Below are 20,310 nucleotides of genomic sequence, written 5' to 3'. Positions count from 1 at the left end.
CAAGAATATTAAAAATATCTAATCCCAATAAAATTCGTAAAAATATTTACATGTAACGTGTAGATTATCCTTCTATCCGTCTTTTCTAAATATCTTCATTGCCTTCAGAATTCTGTGCCTGAGAAGCAAGAATATTAAAAATATCTAATCCCAATAAAATTCCTAAAATTATTTACATGTAATGTGTACATTTTTCTTGTATCCGTATATTTTTCATTTTTTCATTGCCTTCATAATTCTGCCCCTGAAAAGCTAGAATAACATTTAAAATATCTAAGCCTAATAATATTCCTATTATTCCTAATGGCGGAAATGGGTCTAAATCTATCTATAACAAATAAAATATTAAAAACAAAAAAGCCATGGCAGCCCTGTTAATATTTTTCTTCTTTTGTCGGTGTCACGATATCTTGTTTTCTGTGGAAAATATCTTAAAAAAAATAGAAGAGAAAATAATGAATATGACAAATATGATAAGCAAATATGGATACAGCATATTACTAAAAAAAAGTTTTATTAATAAATATTCAGTAGCAGTAATAAACATGATACTTCGTGCATTATTGTATCAGTGTTAATATAATCAGGAAAATAATAATTCGAACTAAAATCAAAATAAACACTAGTTGGAAAGAGTAGGCCTGCCTAATGAAACTAGTGTAATATATTTACCTGTATCAATTTTTCTTAATTTCTTCATTGTCTTCATAATTCTGTGCCTGTGAAGCTACATTAACATTAAATATCTAAGCCTAAAAAAATTCGAAAAATATTTACATTTATTCTGTATATATTTCTTCTATCTGTCTTTACTCGAATTCTCCATTGCCTTCAGAATTCTCTGCCTGAGAAGCAAGAAATTCAAAAATATCTAATCCTAATAAAATTCGTAAAAATAAATACATGTAATGTGTAGATTTTCCTTGTATTCGTCCTCTCTTGATTTCTTTATTGTCTTCAGAATTCTGTGCCTGAGAAGCAAGAATATTAAAAATATCTAATCCCAATAAAATTGTAAAAATATTTACATGTCATGTGTAGATTTTTCTCCTATCCGTCTTTTCTAAATTTATATGGCAAGGAAACAAAGCTATGAAGTATTATTTCATTCAATTATTTCATCAAATAATTTTCAATAAGTTAAATTAGCCACAGGGATTGTATACATTAACCATTCATTAAAAGAACATAGCGTATTAATACTCGCAATAAACTATAAAGAAATAGGGAATATATTTCTAGATTTGAAAACTTATACATGAAGGCATGGGCTCTAGGAACACTATTTTTGAAAATATGATTTCAAAACAATCGCACTACAAATGAGAGTTTTAGGATGTACCTGCATAAAAGTGAGTAGAATTCGCATTTTTATTTTTTCAAAAGCTCAAAGTAGTATAATTTTATCACAATTACGGCCAACAAGGCTCATTAACGCAACGCGCGTATTTTGTTTTTATTTTTTGGCGCTTTAAACTTCATTATTGTGATACGAAATGTATTTAAGCAAAGCATTTCAGTAATCTGTCGGCTAAATTTAAAATAACCGACGCCAAATCTTTGTCTTCCCAAACAGAGTTTAACGCACAAACACATTCTGTCTCATAATCATTATTTCAGCTCGGCCTCATACTAGGACTCAGTTTTCTTTTGTGTATATTTTTCAGTGCATGCACACAAGTTTGACCAGTGCTCCGCATTTCCAGCAGAGACATTATCTAGCATATTGGGTAAAATGAAACCTAACGGTTCAAATGAATTTGCTAAGAGAGACAAAATCCGAAAAACTTTTGCTTCCAATTAATATATTTTCGGTCAAACATGTGCACCAGTAAATTGGGATATTTTTCATGAATCTGTTGTTATGCATCGCTTTCAAACATCTGATCAAGCGTTTTTATTATGGCGGATATATAGTGTGGGGAATCCTGTATAAATAAAACATGGTATTAGGAACAAACATTTTGCAGTTCATTTCCCTCTCTTCACCAAATAGTTTAAGATTTTTGCAAAATACAGCATTGCTCTGCAAAAGTACTCGCAAGCTTTAATGAAGATCAAACTGATCAGTATCGTTACGACTAAATCGGAAAATTCTAAAAATTCACTGATAGTCGTCGTGTTGCGTTCTTTTAAATCTACCAATTTATTACGCCTCATCAGAGAATTAGAAGTGACCATTTCATTTCTTTCTCAAATTTGTGGAAACGTTCAGCGCTTTTTTGTTGATACGTTTGCTTTCATTTCCCCAATATTTAGCTCAACATTCTTACTTTCCATCTTCACTCTTTTACTTGAGTAAAAACAATAAACATCATTTAGCATTTATCAATGTATTTTTGTACGGCTAAGACATTCATGCGACAATGAATCAAAGTATTATTTATCAAATTTCTTTGTATTTAAATAAAAGATAAAATTCACCAAACTCAAATCTGGGTCGGGCATTTAAGTTAACGACAGATTTAAATCCAATTCAATTTAAATCCATCATTCCTATCCTGAACCCTAAACCAAGCTGAACAACGACTAATTTGGTATTTTAAGCTGGCGGGGATGTTTCCCCAAATCTCTTATTTTTCCAAAGAAACATTCTCAACTGTCGTAATATTCCTAAATAATTAATATACAGTACAAATGAAATTGATAATAAAACACAATAGGTCTTTTCAAAAATATTGAAAAATTTAAATATTCCATTAAATCGAGCACTAATATAAAAAAAACTTGGCTCAACAAAAAGTTGTGGCGGCACAATGTGGTATTCGAAGATGGTAAATTTGACAAAAATTGAATAATATCATAAGAATTTTTAATTATTTTGATCTAATTTCGGCTTTAGGGTTAAAATTTGAATGTACCAATGACTTTTCGAACTATGTCATTATCTGAACTATCTGAACTATGTCAAGTTTTGGGTTTATGAATGACAAAAAATGTAATTTGATGTGAATTGGATAGAGATTTCATCAAATCTATTTGTACCTGTCTGTATCTGCTCTCGCGAAATGGCAACATCAACAAAATAATTTTACGTAACGCTATGTGATTCATCTTGAAAATCCTAGGTTTTTCATAACAACCCAAGATGTTTTAAAGTCATAAGCAGAAAGCATCTAAGGCAGTGGTTCTTAAACTTTGTGAGCCTGCCGAACCCCTGCGCTATTCTGCAAGCTCCCGCCGAACCCCATTGTACTGAACAGTTGAAATCAGAAGCCAAACCGTAACGTCATAAAGCAGAAGCTAATGATGAAACCTTAGATATCAATAACCATGTGGGAATAACCATTGTTTTGTCACAATGGCGTTGGCGGCAGAATGAGCAGATGGTTTTTGTTGTATAAGTTATGCGGGTGAACCGGCGAAAACTGATAAAAAATAACTTTGAAAATCCGAAAGATGATAATATACCCCATAAACGTTGGTAGTTCAAGCAATTTGTTCTCAAACTTTAAACTGCGCTAAAATGCGAATAAAATCGTTTGCCAATTGTTTTATTTTACAGAAATAGAGATAGGATTAATTCGGCGCCATATCGAGGTTGTCCTGAATGGATCATAATAATTTCGGATAAAGCTCTGCGATAATCTATTCCTTGTCGCAACTTTATCACCTAGTGAAATTCAAACACGCTATGATTTTGCATTTATTCATGTACAATTACTGCCTATCTTCGAGTTAAATTTTATTAGTACGGTAGAATATGAATAGGGGTAACACCAATTAATTGTTTCATTCAATTGTTCAAGTCATTAGTAATTAGTCATCATGAACTATAGTTATTTTTGCATAATTAGTATGCAGGGTGATAAAAAAAGTCTCATAATATGCAACTGTTTCAGAGCACCTTCGTCGCACCCCTGGAACAGCTCCACCGAACCCCAGGGGTTCGATCGAACCCAGTTTAAGAACCACTGATCTAAGGGCACTATCATATAAGCACAAACACCAAAACGCGCGACATCCGTGGAGATGACGGGTTCACTAAAACTTAAAACTGATCAACGCTATAAAAACAGCAACGCTAATTTATCAGCTGTTGAACGTGTAAGTTTAAATATCTGAGATGAACTGTAGTTAAATTTGAATAATTTGTAGACGATATGATAGAAAAGTTTCATGATAGAAAACTGTTTTAGTTTAAAGGACCCTTGTCGAACCCCTGGAACAGCTCCATCGAACACCAAAAATTCGGACCATGGTTAAAAACTACTGTTCTAGACTATTGAAAAACTAAAAAAACGCTATGGCGACGAAACAAAGCCATAAAGTACGAATACAATAAATACTATAAAATGAGGCCGACCACTTGTATGAATGCAACCGCAAATACCCCATTGCCAGTAATATAACCCCATTGCTGGCGACTGGCGCATACTTCGAGACTTGCCATCGATGAGAGAACCACCAAGAAAGAACATAACCCGCGTCTTTTCGAAATTATGTATACGAAATGAACAAAGCAGCAAAATTTATAGCATACCTGCTAATAGCTGAACACCTGCCCGTGAACTAGCGTGTGGAAACCATTGCATTACATGACTTTACAAATTTATATTAAAATTGGGCAAAATATTTTGGACAATTTGTGAGGATAATTCAAATATTTGCAGCTCTTCCTGACTAGCGGGATTTAACATGATATATCAGTTTATACCTGACAAAATATGAATTGGAAGATTTATAAGATTACATACTTGCTCTTTAGACTATATAGGCTTCCATCTCACTCCGTGATGCACCAGACTATTAACAATGTCGTTTGTTGCAATGACTTTTTCACGCAGTGTTTTGGAAATCTAAAAATAAATATATAGTTTCATTATCAAGTTTTGGATTTATAAATCACAAAGAATGCTGTGTGACAGAGGTAAAGCAAAGATAAGCTTATATTAAAATTACATAAAAAAATCAATTTAATGTCCTGATCAAAATCAGAAAATTCTAAAATTTATTTAAAAAAAGTCCTGATGTTGCGTGCTTTCAAATCTACCAATTTATTACGCTTTATTAGAAAACTAGAAGTGGAAATTTCATTTCTTCCTTAAATGGCAACATCAAATAAAATATTACTATACGTAACGCTGTGTGATTTTTCAAATCCTAGTTAACCTTAACCTTTTCGAGCCTGTCGAACCCCTGCGTTATCCTCAGTATCCTGAAAGCTCTGGCCGGGGCTCCCGAAGTATGCGAACCAAGATGGCGGACATCGGAATGTAATATGTGTACTAGGTTAGGGTTAGGCCATAATTTTAGGTATAAATACTACGGGAGGCTCTTGGCTAGTCTTCGAACTGATAATAGGACTAAAATAAGGAAAATTGGAAAAAAATTATCGCCTAACCCTAACCTGTTACCCCTGTTACGATCCGATGTCCGCCATCTTGGTTCGTATACTTCGGGAGCACCCTCTGGCCAAACCTCATTGTACCGAACGGTTGAAATTGGGAGCCCAATCCTAACTTTATAAAGGGGAAGCCTAATTTCGTGCGAGGTTATAGGAAATAAAAAGATTCAGCTTAAAAATCCTTGGTTTGCCATAACAACCCAAGATGTTTCAAAGTCATGAGCAGAAAGCATCTAAAGGCACTATCATATAAGCCCAAACACCAAAACGCGCGACATCCGTGGAGATAACGGGTTCACTAAAACTTACAAACTTACAACTGCGCAACGCTATACAAATAGCAACGCTAATTAATTGGTTGTTAAATTTAAATATCTGAAATGAACTGTAGTTGAATTTGCATAATTAGTAGACAATGTGATAAAAAAGTCCTATAATATAAAACTGTTTTAATTTAAAAGACCCTCGTCGAACCCCTGGAACAGCTCCAATGAGCACCAAAAATTCGATTGAAACATGGTTAAAAAACTACTATTCTAGACTATTGAAAAACTGACAAAACGCTAAGGCGACGAAACAAACCCATAAAGTACGAATACAATACATACTATAAAATGAGTACCGACCAATTGTATTAATGCAGCCGCAAATGCCCCATTGGCATTGCCACTATTATAATCCCATTGCTGGCGACTGGTGCATACTTCAATACATGTCAAACGATGGCAGAACGCGTAAAACAAAAAAATAAATATGCGTCTTCTCGGGAATTATGTATACGAAATTAACAAAGCAGCAAAATTGATTGCACACCAGCTAAAAACTGCACACCTGCCCGTCTGTATTATTTGTACTGTATATTAACTATTTAAGAATATTACGAAAGTTGAGAATGTTTCTTTGGAAAAACATCCCCGCCAGCTTTAAAATAACAAATTAGTAGTTGTTCAGCTTGGGTTTGGGGTTCAGGTTAAGAATGATTTACAAATTTGAAATGTGCATTCGGGAGTGTTTTTGAAATAAATGCTTCCATTGAATTGGGTTTGAATCTGTCGTTAATTTGAATGCCCGACCCAGATTTGTGTTTGGTAAATTTTAATTTTTCTTTAAATACAAAAAAATCTGATAAATAATAATTTGATTCTAAGTCATCGCCGCATGAATGTCTTAGCCGTATAAAAATACATTGGAAAATGCTAAATGATGTTTATTGTTTTTACTTAAGTAAAACAGTAAAGATGGAAAGTAAGAATGTTAAACTAAATATTGGAGAAATGAAAGCAAACGTATCAACAACAAAGCGCTGAACGTTTCCACGAGTTTAGGAAAGAAATGAAATGGTGACTTCTAATTCTCTGATAAAGCGTAATAAATTGGTATATTTAAAAGAACGCAACATGAGGACTTATTATTGAATTTTTAGAATTTTACTGAACGATACTGAGCATTTTGATCTTCATTAAAGCTTCCGAGTACTTTTGCAAAGCAATGCTGTATTACATAATGGTATTTTGCAAAAACTTAAGCTATGTGGTGAAGAGAGGGAAATGAACTGCAAAATTTTTGTTCCTAATACCATGTTTTATTTATACAGGATTCCCCACACTATATCTCCGCCATAACAAAAACGCTTGATCAGATGTTTGAAAGCGATGCACAACAACAGAATCATGAAAAATATCCCAATTTACTGGTGCAAATATTTGACCGAAAATATATTAATTAAAAGCGAAAGTTTTTCGGATTTTGTCTCCTTTAGTGAATTCATTCGAACCGTTAGGTTTTATTTTACCCAATATGCTAGATAATGAATGTCTCTGCTGGAAATGCGGAGCACTGGTCAAACTTGTGCTTGCACTGAAAAATATACACAAAAGAAACCGAGTCCTAACATGCGGACGAGCTAAAATAATGATTATGAGAAAGAATGTGTTTGTGCGTTAAACTCTGTTTGGAAAGACAAAGATTTGGCGTCGGTTATTTTAAATTTAGCCGACAGATTACTAAAATGCTTTGCTTTTATACATTTCGTATAACATTAATGAAATTTGAAGCGCCAAAAAATAAAGAAAAATACGCGCGTTGCGTTAATGAGCCTTGTTGGCTGTAATTGTGATAAAATTCTACTACATTGAGCTTCTAAAAAAATAAAAATGCGGATTCTACTTACTTTCATGCAGGTACATCCTAAAACTCTCATTTGTACTGCGATTGTTTTGAAATCATATTTCAAAAATATGTTAACGTAAGTATAAATATTAAAGAAAACGAATCTCCCAAATCAAATAAACCCTCTTTGGTTCAGTACGAAATATATAACGCCGTTAACATTATAAAGAGGAAAATATGGAAATATCTGTAAAAAAGAAAAGTTCTGTTCATTTTGAACTTCAACGGACATTTTTTCTGTAGTTCTTTGCGTTTCATACTTTTTTTATTTGTTTTTTGTTGTCAAGACTTCATGAAATTATTAATTTTATAGTTTTTTTTTCTCTTGGTTTAAAAAAGACCATATAGTGTGAATGTTTACACGCATTTTCTACTCGAGGTTCTCGCTTATCGTTTGTGCTTCTTTTTTCCTCTAATAAGAGGTCATCTATAAACTTGTCCTGGTATCACGATGCCATGAAAATATATTGTCTTCTGGTAGTCGCGTTTTTATTACTTTAACTTGGTTTATATTCGACACAAATTAGGATAATTTTAAGTTGAAACAGGTCCAAATATTACCTGAGAACAGCTAAACTAACGCAATATGCTATGTTCATTTTGCATTAATATCGTCTGCCCTGAATATTAATTTTTTAATACCCTTCCCAGCCAGTCGTTCTGGTGCCATTTTACTTGGTTTTTTTTTGTCAACCATTAGGCCCTAAAGCTTCACTCATGGCTTTTTATTAGCGTGTGATAATAGAGCTCTATTCAGCAATTTTTGTAAAACGCACTCATCTAAAAAAAAAAATTTTGATAAAAAATATTTTGGACATCTTGTGAGGATAATTCAAATATTTGCAAATCTTCCTGAATAGCGGGATTTAACATAGCATATCAGTTTTTACCTGACAAAATATGAATTGAAAAATTTATAAGATTACATACTTGCTCTTTACTCTTTGGGCTATATAGGCTTCCATCTCGCTCCGTGATGCACCAGACTATTAACAATGTCGACTCCGTTTGATGCATGACTCTTCCAAGCAGTGTTTTAGAAAACTGAAAATAAATATATAGTTTTATTATCAAGTTTTGGAATTATAAATCACAAAAAATGCTGTTTGACAGAGGTAAAGCAAAGGTAAGCTTATATTAAAAATACATAAAAAATCAATTTAATGTCATGATTATGTGTATACCGAGTCTATCTAACTTTAGGTGGAACTAAATTTCGTTGATCTAAGACATTATCAAGTTATTTAACTCTCAAAAATTACTATTTGACAGAAATACCGAGAAAAGATAAAATGTACGAACTATGTCATTATCAATCTTTGGAGTTTTTCGTTTATTCTAAAATTATTTTCTGATTTCCACGAAAATTACAATTACAATGATACGAAATTACAATGATCTGTCAGTGCATTATATTGTAACTCATTATATAAATATAGACTAGTAAAATATTTACTAGTGCAGTGATTTTCTTACGGTGGGGCGCGCCTCACACGGGGCATAAACATTTTAAGGGGACGTGAAGCTGATTGATGGAATTTAAAAAAAGGCGTAAAATCTTGTCCGCCTTAGTTTCTTAATTTATTTCATTATTTTCGTTCCATTCACGTATTTGCAACGCGCTTCTTCTGCCCTAACTATCTGTGTTTTTGTAGCACATTGTTAACTAGTTATTTTTAGGTGGGGCGCGAGATTTGAGAAATTCCAAACTTATGCGGGTTAAAATGTTTGTGTACCACAGGCATTTAGCTTAATATTCAGGTCATCTCTTGTTTTTCTTCCCAACAACTAAAAATATATATTTCATCAAATAATTTTCAATAAGTTAAATTAGCCACAGGGATTGTATACATTATACATTTATTATAAGAACATAACATATTAATACTCGCAATAAACTATAAAGAAGTAGGGGATATATTTCTAGATTTGGAAAATTAATACCCTCTGTCAGATTCACTTACATAGTATGGTACTTCGCGTACCCTACCATTTGTGGTGAAAACGGGTTTCAAATTGGTAAAAAATGGTATAAGCCATGTAAAATGATAGAATGATAAGGACTATGCATTTAACGAAGTTAGACATCTTAGCTCAGGTACTCATGATAAACGATTTTAGGGTCGTAATATTCGCATTAATACAGCGTCATACATGGATACATACACGCAAGAATAGAAGATATGAATACTCGCACTTAATAACAGGGCATTAGGAATAGTTCCTGCTTCGAACACTTATCAATAATAATTGTGTGGTTATTTGGACTACTAAGGATTTCCTGCGTCGAACACTTATCAATATCAACCGTATGTTTACTTGGACTAACTAGAATTGCCAGCTTCAAACACTATATCAATATGAACCGTATGGTTACTTGGACTACAAAGGATTGCCAGCTTCAAACACTTATCAATATGAACCGTATGGTTACTTGGGACTACCAGTGATTGCCTGCTCCTAACACTTATCAATATGAACCGTATGTTTACTTGGACTAACTAGAATTGCCAGCTTCAAACACTTTATCAATATGAACCGTATGGTTACCTGGACTACAAAGGCTTGCCAGCTTCGAACACTTATCAATATGAACCGTGGGGTTACTTGGACTACCAAGGATTACCAGCTTCGAACACTTATCAATATGAACCGTATGGTTACTTGGACTTCCAATGATTGCCACCTTAGCACACTCATCAATATGAATCGTATGGTTATTTGGACTACCAAGGATTACCAGCTTCGAACACTTATCAATAGGAATTGTATGTTTACTTGGACTAACCGGAATTGCCAGCTTCAAACACTTTATCAATATGAACCGTATGGTTACTTGGACTACCAAGGATTACCAGCTTCGAACACTTATCAATAATAATCGTATGGTTACTTGGACTACCAAGGATTGTATAGACCATGGTAGTTTACAGTTACATTTATGAGCTTAGTCGGATTCTTTTTCATAGTATATTACTATTTTGTGGCAAAAACGAGTTTTGCTCATAAGATTAAACAAGTAAATTTTACACAGAATAATAAGGATCATGTTATCAATAGCGTAATACCCGTATAAATAAAACATAAGAAATATAGACATGCTCAAATATATTGACACGAAATTCATAACGAAATTTTTTACCATCATTTCCCCGGAAATCATATAGTTTTCGTGTCCCACGCGTCCCATGGGAAATACAAATGTGTGTTGTCCCATCCCATCTCATGGGACGTTTCCCATAGACAAGCCTGAACATAAGGTAACTATTGCGATAATGCGTATCCATATAAAGTTTTTGCCCATTTGGAAGCGTTGCCACAAAATCTTAAGATGGTAAGCTGGAGTGAATATTTAATTATTAGATGCAAACAGCTAATTTTTAAAGAGATGCTAAATTTGTACAATATTCTGCCTGAAACTCAGCTATTAAAAATGTACAACGATACCTCAAACACTCACTTACGAGAATTTCTTCCTTGGTCTATTAGTGCATAGGTTCTCAAAGAGCTCTGTGAGAGAAACTTAGGCGCTCCGCGAGCCATTCGATTGATATTGAAATACTAACTTGGCTAATTTTGTGATTGTACAAAGAATTAATAACATCATTATTAAAATTTGACATCAGTAGCGTCAAAATATGACAACGTGCGTAAATTCAAATGTGATATTATCTAAGAGTGGGATCGCAGTGGATAAATGGTTGTCTCTCGAGTAAAATATTCAATTCATAGTCGGTGCGAGCCAGGGATGGCCAATATCGAATAGTTCACTATTTCGAATACATTCGAAATTATTTTTTTCAAATATGAAATTTCGAATACTTCGAAAATAAAATCCACTAATTGAAGCTCATCTAAATGTATGTAGGAATTTCCATATAATGAGCAATGGAATAACTGCTATCTACAAGTTAAACCTAGCTATATTACCAGGCATTTCATATTTGCAGATTATTGTAGTATATATTTTATATACCACGAGTAATGTTAACAGAATTAAATTAATACGGCAATAGTGGTATCGATGATGGATTTGAATATTTGCGTAACACAAAATCATCTTAGTAAAACGCCCATACTTTTAAATACCAACCATTATCCGAATTATTTGCGAAAAAGTGGGATAAAGTATGAGTTATTTTTCCGACTTGTGACAACTTTTTCGTGAGTACAAAAATACGAATCAAAAATTAATTATATTCGGGAACTTTACCACACATTTTAAGTCCGCAGATCGCCGTTGTATGTTTGAGTAATAATACTTTTATTATTTTATAAATATGAAAATAGGAATCAAAAACTATTTATAATTGGGTAGTTTACCACACATTCGAAGTCCACAGATCACCGTTGTATTTTGTAAATACGAAAATAGGAATCAAAAGTTAATATTAATCGCGAGTTTGCCACATAATTTATGTCCACAGATTGCCGTGATATTGTGCCGAATATATTTAGTTTTTGTATCTTATTTTACGAAAAATTGTCACAAGACGGAAAAAAAATTTATACTTTATCCTCGCTGTTGGGAACTAATTTGGATAATGGTTGCCATTGGTTTGTATTTAAAAGTATGGACTTTTTACTAGGATGATTTTGTGCTGCGCAAAATATTCGAATCCATGACCGATACCACTATTTAATATGCCTGACCGTGTTAATTTAATTCTATTATCACAACTCAAATGTTGGTAAATCGGGCAGTTCACCACACATTTTAAGGCCACAGATCGCCGTTGCATTTTAGAATTATAATAGTTTAATTATTTTGTAAATACGAATCCGAAATTAATTATAATTGGGCAGTTTACCACGTATTTCATGTCCACAAATACCGTGGTATTTGGTATTAATACTTCCATTATTTTATCAATATAAAAATGGGAATCAATATTTAATAATATCGGTCAGTTTACCACACATTTTATGTCCACAGATTGTCGATACAACCATGAGTTACATTGAACAGAATTAAATTAATACGGCATGACATTTTAAATGCTGGTACCAATCATCCTGGTAAAGGATCGATACTTTTAACTATCGTTATCAGAATTATTATGACTTGTTTTTCCAACTTGTGACAATTTATTGGATATCGTAACAATGACGGCTATAAATACCGTATTTCCCGGCTAATAAGTCCACAAGGCAAATAGGACGATGTCTATTTTTTGCACTCAAAAAAGTTTTTTTTCATACAGGCCTCCAATAAGACGGGTAGAAAAATTGTGTCCCTGTTGCTCAGTTATGCTGATATGCGCTAATAATTTTATATGTTTAGAACCAGATCAAGTTAGTTTGGTAGAATCGATTCTACCAAACTAACTATTTTTTAACAATTGAGCGGTAAATTTAAGTTGTAAAACGGCAATCATTTTGGACAACCTATTAACCCGAATGTTGAAATAATTTTGGAATGTGATAAGTAATACACTGTACGTCCACGGGTTATTTCAAAGCTGTGTTTTCCTGTCCCTGTCGTGTTCTGCTGAATCGGCAAAACGAAGGTGTCACAAATCACTTTCTCGGTGGCCGTGTTTCTCATATTAAAGTAACCATAACCGGTCTGCGATTAAATATCTTGATTGGCAGACCCTAAGACCCAAATATTAACTTACACAAATCATGCTTGAGAAGACTCATGCGAATAAAAACAGACCACATAGAACTACATACTTTCTCGATTAGACGCCCCCCTAGAAAAGCGACTTATTGCCGGGAAATACGGTAATTGTCAATTTTTCGACGTAATGGAAATGAATTTGTAAATTAAAAGCCTCGTAAACGAATGTCGGCAATGTCCAGCCACGCAAGCGTGCAAATGAGTCGCAACACTATGCGACGTACGGTCGCACAGAATATAAACAATCAAAGTGCCGATCGTCATTACAATACGTGAGACAGCGTAAAAAGTCGTTTGAAGATTCCCATAAAACGAAACACCACGATTACGGCGAAAAGTGGCTACTATTCGGAATTATTCGAAAAACAGCGGAAAAGGTATTCGAATACTTTGATATTCGAATACATTCGAATATTCGATTCGTTTCGGACAACCCTGAGCTCATTTAAAAAATCTTGTCATAGTAATTTATTTGTGTTCTTCGTTACTCGAATTTTAGTCGAGAAAACTTTTACGATTAATAAAATGTAAAATTACTATTCAAAAACTGTATAAAATACGTTCCAAACCGTCAACTATAAGTAGACCGGAATCGATTTCGATTTCAGTTACTATATGGTATACAATTTAAAGAAATCTTAACATAACACATATTTACAATGTCTAAAAAACGTTTTCAATCTGCTGCGAGACTGCTAGGACAAAATTTATAGTGATATCTTCCGTTTTAGATTTTAGTTTCCATTTTTTATAATGCCGGTTTTCAATCAAGAAATTGGGTTGCGGATTCACCTCTTTATCATTTATTCTTAGCATCTCTTCAGCGATTTTTATAATATAGCATTCTAACTTGTTTCGCACACTGAACTCGTAATTCCGCACAAGCAAAAAAGTTATCGTCGGCCTCGTCGAACAATACATTCATATGTCAAGGAAATTTGTGATTCAGGGAGAATAAGCACATAAGTTGTTTGAAAACACGTCGCGCTGACGAAAGCTTTAGGTGATTCTACCAAAATGCCATCGCGTATGTTATTAGGACTTTTTCAGTATTCCAAAAACACCAAAAGGGTGTTCGACCCCAAACTTAATGTTTGTTGAGTTTACAGCCTTAATATATTTAATTGATCTGGGAAATATAGATTTATTGAAGTCTGGCATCAAGCCTATTGAAATGTTTAGCATTCAAATTAAATAAAGCAATTCTAACTTACTTAAGAATAGTAATAGATAACAATTTGAAAATTCATTGTGGGGATCCGTGAATAATGGTGATGAATGTAGGAAGATTCAAAAGATTTTAATAACATACTTGCTTTTTAGACTCGAGGCAGCGACTTCTCTCAGTGATGCATTTTCGGACAAATAATTCCGCATGTCTTTCGATATAATGATAAATTGTCTTTCCCGCTTTCAAGAAGTGTTTCAGAAAGCTGAAATTTATAATAAATAATGAAATAGGATATAGATAGATGATAATGAAATGTAGGTAAATGTTGTATAATATTGATTTGAATTATATATAGTTGTTCGAACTATGTCATTATTAAGTTTTAGGTTTATAAGTTACAGAAAATGTAATTTGGCAGGAACACAGAGAAGCTATGCGTATACTTTAGAATTCAGGGTTTCCCAACCCGAGTCCGCGAAGCGTTTGAATGAGTCCGCAACGAGCCAGAAATTCACTGCGTGCTGCAAACGATTTTGCGAAACTTAACTATCAGCCAAGTTACGATTTACGTTTGAATTTACATAAAACATAAAAGACAAGTTTATTCACATAACATTATTCGAGTCAATAATTACCGGTTAATGAGTAGGACTGGGCATATATTCGAATATTCAACTATTAGAATAGCAATTTACTATTCCAAAATTTGGTAACAGGTGACAAAAACACCTTTCCGACGAAAACACGAGACACGCACACGTTTCGATGATAGAGTTCGCGAGTTCGAACAACAAGGGATATTTTTTTTTTGTAGGTGGTAATGGTGGCAACGGTGGCAACCCAATTTTTCTAAATTGAAAAGCAGCAATACAAAATACTAAAAATAGAACGGATAACACCATAAGTTTTGTTTTATGATTGTCCGCGACCGATTAGAAACGCTTTTTCAGACATTGCAAATCGCAAAATTTCGGGTGCTACCGTGGTATACGTACCAAGGCATTTTTCCTAAGGATTCTTTGCCTTAGTCTCCACATTGGTACGTACAGTACCGGAGCGCCGTAAGTGTTGTACGAACAGGTCAGATTTGTCGAATTCACAAAAATACGTAACAAAATATATCCGGGCACTTCACCATATTGGTATTTTCTGGGCTTTTATTTCGTCAACACAATTGCAGATTAAAATCATCACGAATTAACTTAATAGTAAAGCATGGCGATGGATATGTATTTTTGATTTACTAATAAACTTTAAATATATTTTTAATAAGTGGAAAATCAAGTTGTACTTTCTGGAACTTTACAGAAGCAAGTAGAATTTTTCTAACGGAGATAACAAATTCGCAAGATCGCAAAAAATATGTATAAAAACTAAATATAATCGGGCAATAGAATCTCACATAATTATGTTCGCAGATTGCCGTGGCATTTTAAAGAAGTAATGCTTTCATCTTGTCATAAGTCGACGCAACCGCAAGTTACTATGAACACAATAAATTAAAATAGAAAGACATTTTAACTCATGGACTGAATATTGTGCAATAGAAACGGCCATTATACACTAAAAAAGTCGACTCTTTTACCGAACGCCTAATTGAGGCGAATTTCCGATTTTGAAATTTTAATGTTGTGATCGGTTTTATTGCTTCTTCACACAGAGTACGATTGCAATAGACGCTCTTTGAGTCCGCAAAGGTTTTCGCCCTCGAGAAAACAGTCCGCGACCAAGAAAGGTTGGGAAACGCTGCTTTAGATACATAAAAATAAAAATATTAATTTTCAGTTCATTGATAAATTATTCACAGATTTCCCCCAAAATTACAAATATTTTTGTCAGTGTATAATATTGCAACACATCATATAAATTATATTTGATCTGTCAGTGTGATAAATGATCTGTCAAGTGTGCTATGTTGTATCTCATTATCTAAATCTTAACTAGTTAATTATTTATTATTGTGTTATATTTTACCTTCAAGTTCTCTATAGTCTTTCCTTCCCAGCGAATTCCTGAAAATATACGTCGAAAAATAACTACCTATATATTTATATAAATATAGGAACATGACAGATGATTAATACGGAATAAACGATAGGGAAATAAGGAATATATTTCCAGATTCGAACACTTATGAACATGGGACGGTATGATTACTGAGACTACTAGCAACGGGAATATTGACCGACTATAGTTGATTTACAATTTGGGGGGATATCATGTATATAGTAACCTTTTTGGAATCAAACTGATAATCGAGCAGCGACACAAAGGTTTCTAATATCTAATTAAAAATGGAAGAGTTCTAGAATTTTGAAACTACGATAGCTCATATTGACGGTGAGTGCCGTATATGGAAGATCGGATCAACTGAAGAATCACCCCTTCTTTGACCACAGGTGAATACCAGTTGATTCTTCATTTGACATGGACTAATATTTTGGTATAAAGTTGAGGTTATTAAATGGTCTTAGTTAGGGTGGAGATTCTACAGTTGGTCTTAGTTGGGGGAGGGGGATTCTTCAGTTGATCTTAAAGATCTAACTAACACCGTTCAGTAGAGATTATGTAGGAGAGTTTATATTAATTGAATTCTTCTTAATACACATGATTAGGCATAACACGACGTGACCCGCACTAACAATAGGGAAAATATGACACATATTTCCATGTCTCTAAATCTAAATCATGTCTCTAATTTACACAGTATCGTATTTGGAAATTTTAGTTAGAACACGAGTTCTTTAAGATATAAGATTAACGGCTATCTTAATACAGTTAGTATGACGCACTCTGATAATATCATTATTGGAAATTTGAAGCAATTCCAGTTTGAACTAGTTGGGAACATCAATGACATGGTCATCAACTCTTCACTACCATAGCGTGCAGGTCACGAAGAGCCACAGTTACATTTAGAAAATTAGCCTGATTACTTTATATAGTATGGTAGTTAGTGTGAACTACCATTTGGGCAAAAACGCTCATCAGATTAATAAAAAAGGCCAGGCCTATACGATTTAAACAAATTAAGCATATTAGTGTATATATAGGCACCCTATGATAAACAACAAGTTAAACAATAAGTTTTAGTATTTGCATGGTTGTTAAGTGGGGTTGTGTTTTACCCGAATTGCACTTAATGAGGAATAGTTCAAATCCTTTCAGTTCCTCAGCAGATATACACTGCTGAATTAACTTATAGTATCACTATGAAAAAATTTCACTGTTTGTCGTAATCACAACGTGACGCCTAATTGCGATGAAACGCCTTTATTTATGCTGGCCTAATGATATTAAAATCAACTGACATTGCAAGGAAGTTATTGGCCTTTCGGTTTCGACGATTAAACGAAACGACAGCAGATGGGACAACACAGCAGCTAGCCCCTGAACGTGCAGCGCTGTAGTGACTACGCCATTATTCACCGGATATTGCTACAGTAAATTTGTAGTACAGAACAGTTAATTTCGCGATTATACGAAATGAACATGGTATGGTTTTAACAGATTTTACCATATACAAGTATTAGCGAGCATTGGTGCCTAAACTGACAAAAAGAAATCAATGTAAGGCATTCTCGTGTCTCGACTACTGGGCGGGAACGAAAAAAGCCTTATTTTTATTTCTAAAATATGACCCGCGCCCATTTCGCTGGGCCGACTCAATAGCCAGAATAAAACCGGTAATTGTGCAAATCATGAAGTTTTGAGGTTGTAATTAAAAGAAAATTTCATTTGATAGACGAAACAAAACTAAGCTTATACTCAATATATTGAAAGTAATAATTTGTTAGTAGATTTCCCGAAAAAATACAATATATCATTTATTTATAGACATGTAAATTGAAAGATTTCAAATGATTTGGTTACATACTTGCTCTTCAGACTTGATAGGCCTCCATCTCACTCAGTGATGAAAACTTGGCTTTTGACGAATTTCTTTCGGTGCAATTATAAATTGTCCTGCCGACTTTCAAGCAGTGTTTCAAAACGCTGAAAATCAATATATAGGTCGTGATTTTGTATAAGCCGATTCTAAATTTGAATTAAACTAAATTTTGTTGAGCCAACTATGCCATTTTAGGGGAGTTTATTCACTCAAATATTATTTGACAGAGACACTACAAAGCTATGCTTATGCTAGAGATACAAAAAAACAACTATGTAATTCAATTTAAGTCATTTTCAACTATGTCGCTATTTTCATCAAAATTACATCCTTAAGTTAAAATGATATGTTAGTTATCATATTGTATCTCATTTTGTATTCTTAGAGTAAGACTCTTTTCTGAATATTTTCTTCTAAAATCATACGTAAGTTTTAATAAAATACGTAACGGGTAAATTTCGACATTCAATTTCATGAAATCAAAAACTTCGAAAATTTAGACAAATAAAATATACTCCGCGATTGCCATTAAATTTCTCAAATATATACTTTATATATATACATATCAGGTGTAGTTTCCTGCACTGCACAAATTGCAAATATCACAATAACAATAAAATACCCAATAAAGTTTTATAACTGTTTCATGGAGTATATGACTAATTATCTCTGATCAGTAACATTATCACATTTTTCACGGTAGTGATCGCAAACTGGGGATCGCTACCAGTAGGGAAGCGCGCAGCGAATTTTAGCGGTCAAAGAGAGTACAACAATTTGATACAAGGGACTATATATATAGTACTTTTTTGGACTTATGCTTCGAAACACAATTATTGAAACTCGTGCAAAATCTAAATCTTACAATTTCGCCTAGAATGCACAGGATCAAATAAGCGGCATAACAATGTTGGCTCGCATCGAAGTATTTGGCATTTTAAACGTGAACGTGGGTCTTACTCTTTTGGACTTTTGAACCTAAAGACAATTATTCAAACTTGTGAAAATATATTTCTTACAATTTCGAAAGAAAACACACAATCAAATAAGTGGCATAACAATGCAAAAACTGAGACGAGGTGCGCTCGCATCGAATTTTTCAGCATTTTAAACGAAAACAGTGGTATACAGGAATCAATAGGCGTCGAAAGTCAAATAAAATGTTCAAATAATTATTACTTGTAATATTTCTCTTTCGTTATTTTGTGTCTTTGAATCTTTAACGTTTAATATTTCTGCACCTGGAAAAAGGAAAAATATTGATAAATAACTGTCGCAGAACTGTCGCTAGCATATTCAATGGACAGTGGGACTGAATCTATCGCATCTTTTGCACAAAGCTCCCGCCACGTTTTAAAATGACATATTACTAATTATCCATTTGGGGTTAGAAATGATTTAAAAATTTGAATCCCAGCGCAATCTGCATTTCTAACTTAAACTGGATAATTACTCATTCCCTTGTTTTGAACGTTGGTAGGGACAAAGATTCAATCTATACACAATAATAGGTGCTCCTGAAGTATGCGCACCAAGATGTCGAATAATCTGAACCCTGACCTGGTACACAACCTGAGTTCAGGTGGTGCGCCATCTTGGTGCGCATACTTCAGGAGGTCACAATAATTCAATTCGCCTACATTTGCGCTACATTACAATTGCGCTACATTTGCAAAAGTTTTGAAAGTTATGCATTACATTCATGTAAAGCGTACCAAGTTGAATGCAGCTTACATAGTTACGTAGATCAGTGTATTACGTTTGAGTTTCTTATTATGATAAGGTATATATTGTCATATAGCTTTAAAGTTTGGCATATTTGTGACGATACAATGAAACCCGCTGTTACTGAGTTCGATACAAAAGAGAATCATCTATCAAACTGTACTTCTGTATTAGGTTAATAATTCCACTTTGTTTAGGCCCGAAAACCTCTAATTTACCCCTTATACAATAGTAAAATGAAAGCAATATAATAACAATGAAAGTGATAGGTATAAAGAACATTTAGCTCACCTGGATATTGTTTCGAACTCACTGTCATAACCCAACAATCAGCCTATCCATACATCCTACGGAAAGTCAAACCCCATCCTACCACAAAC

At 33.6% G+C, this 20,310-nt stretch overlaps 1 long non-coding RNA gene across 1 annotated transcript; it reads right to left on the bottom strand.

Moving 5' to 3' along the window:
• Positions 1 to 286: 286 nt before the first annotated feature.
• Positions 287 to 20,310, bottom strand: LOC144432003 (uncharacterized). The gene is made up of 8 exons (XR_013480344.1): positions 20,222 to 20,310; positions 19,385 to 19,446; positions 18,191 to 18,309; positions 16,288 to 16,325; positions 14,455 to 14,575; positions 8,447 to 8,560; positions 4,698 to 4,799; positions 287 to 971 (listed from the first exon to the last, which is right to left on the bottom strand). It is a non-coding gene; the product is annotated as an uncharacterized LOC144432003 (long non-coding RNA).

The sequence above is a fragment of the Styela clava genome, chromosome 14, assembly GCF_964204865.1.
Source record: "Styela clava chromosome 14, kaStyClav1.hap1.2, whole genome shotgun sequence".
NCBI classification, from domain to species: domain Eukaryota; kingdom Metazoa; phylum Chordata; class Ascidiacea; order Stolidobranchia; family Styelidae; genus Styela; species Styela clava.
This window is presented reverse-complemented; position numbering and strand designations above follow the sequence as displayed.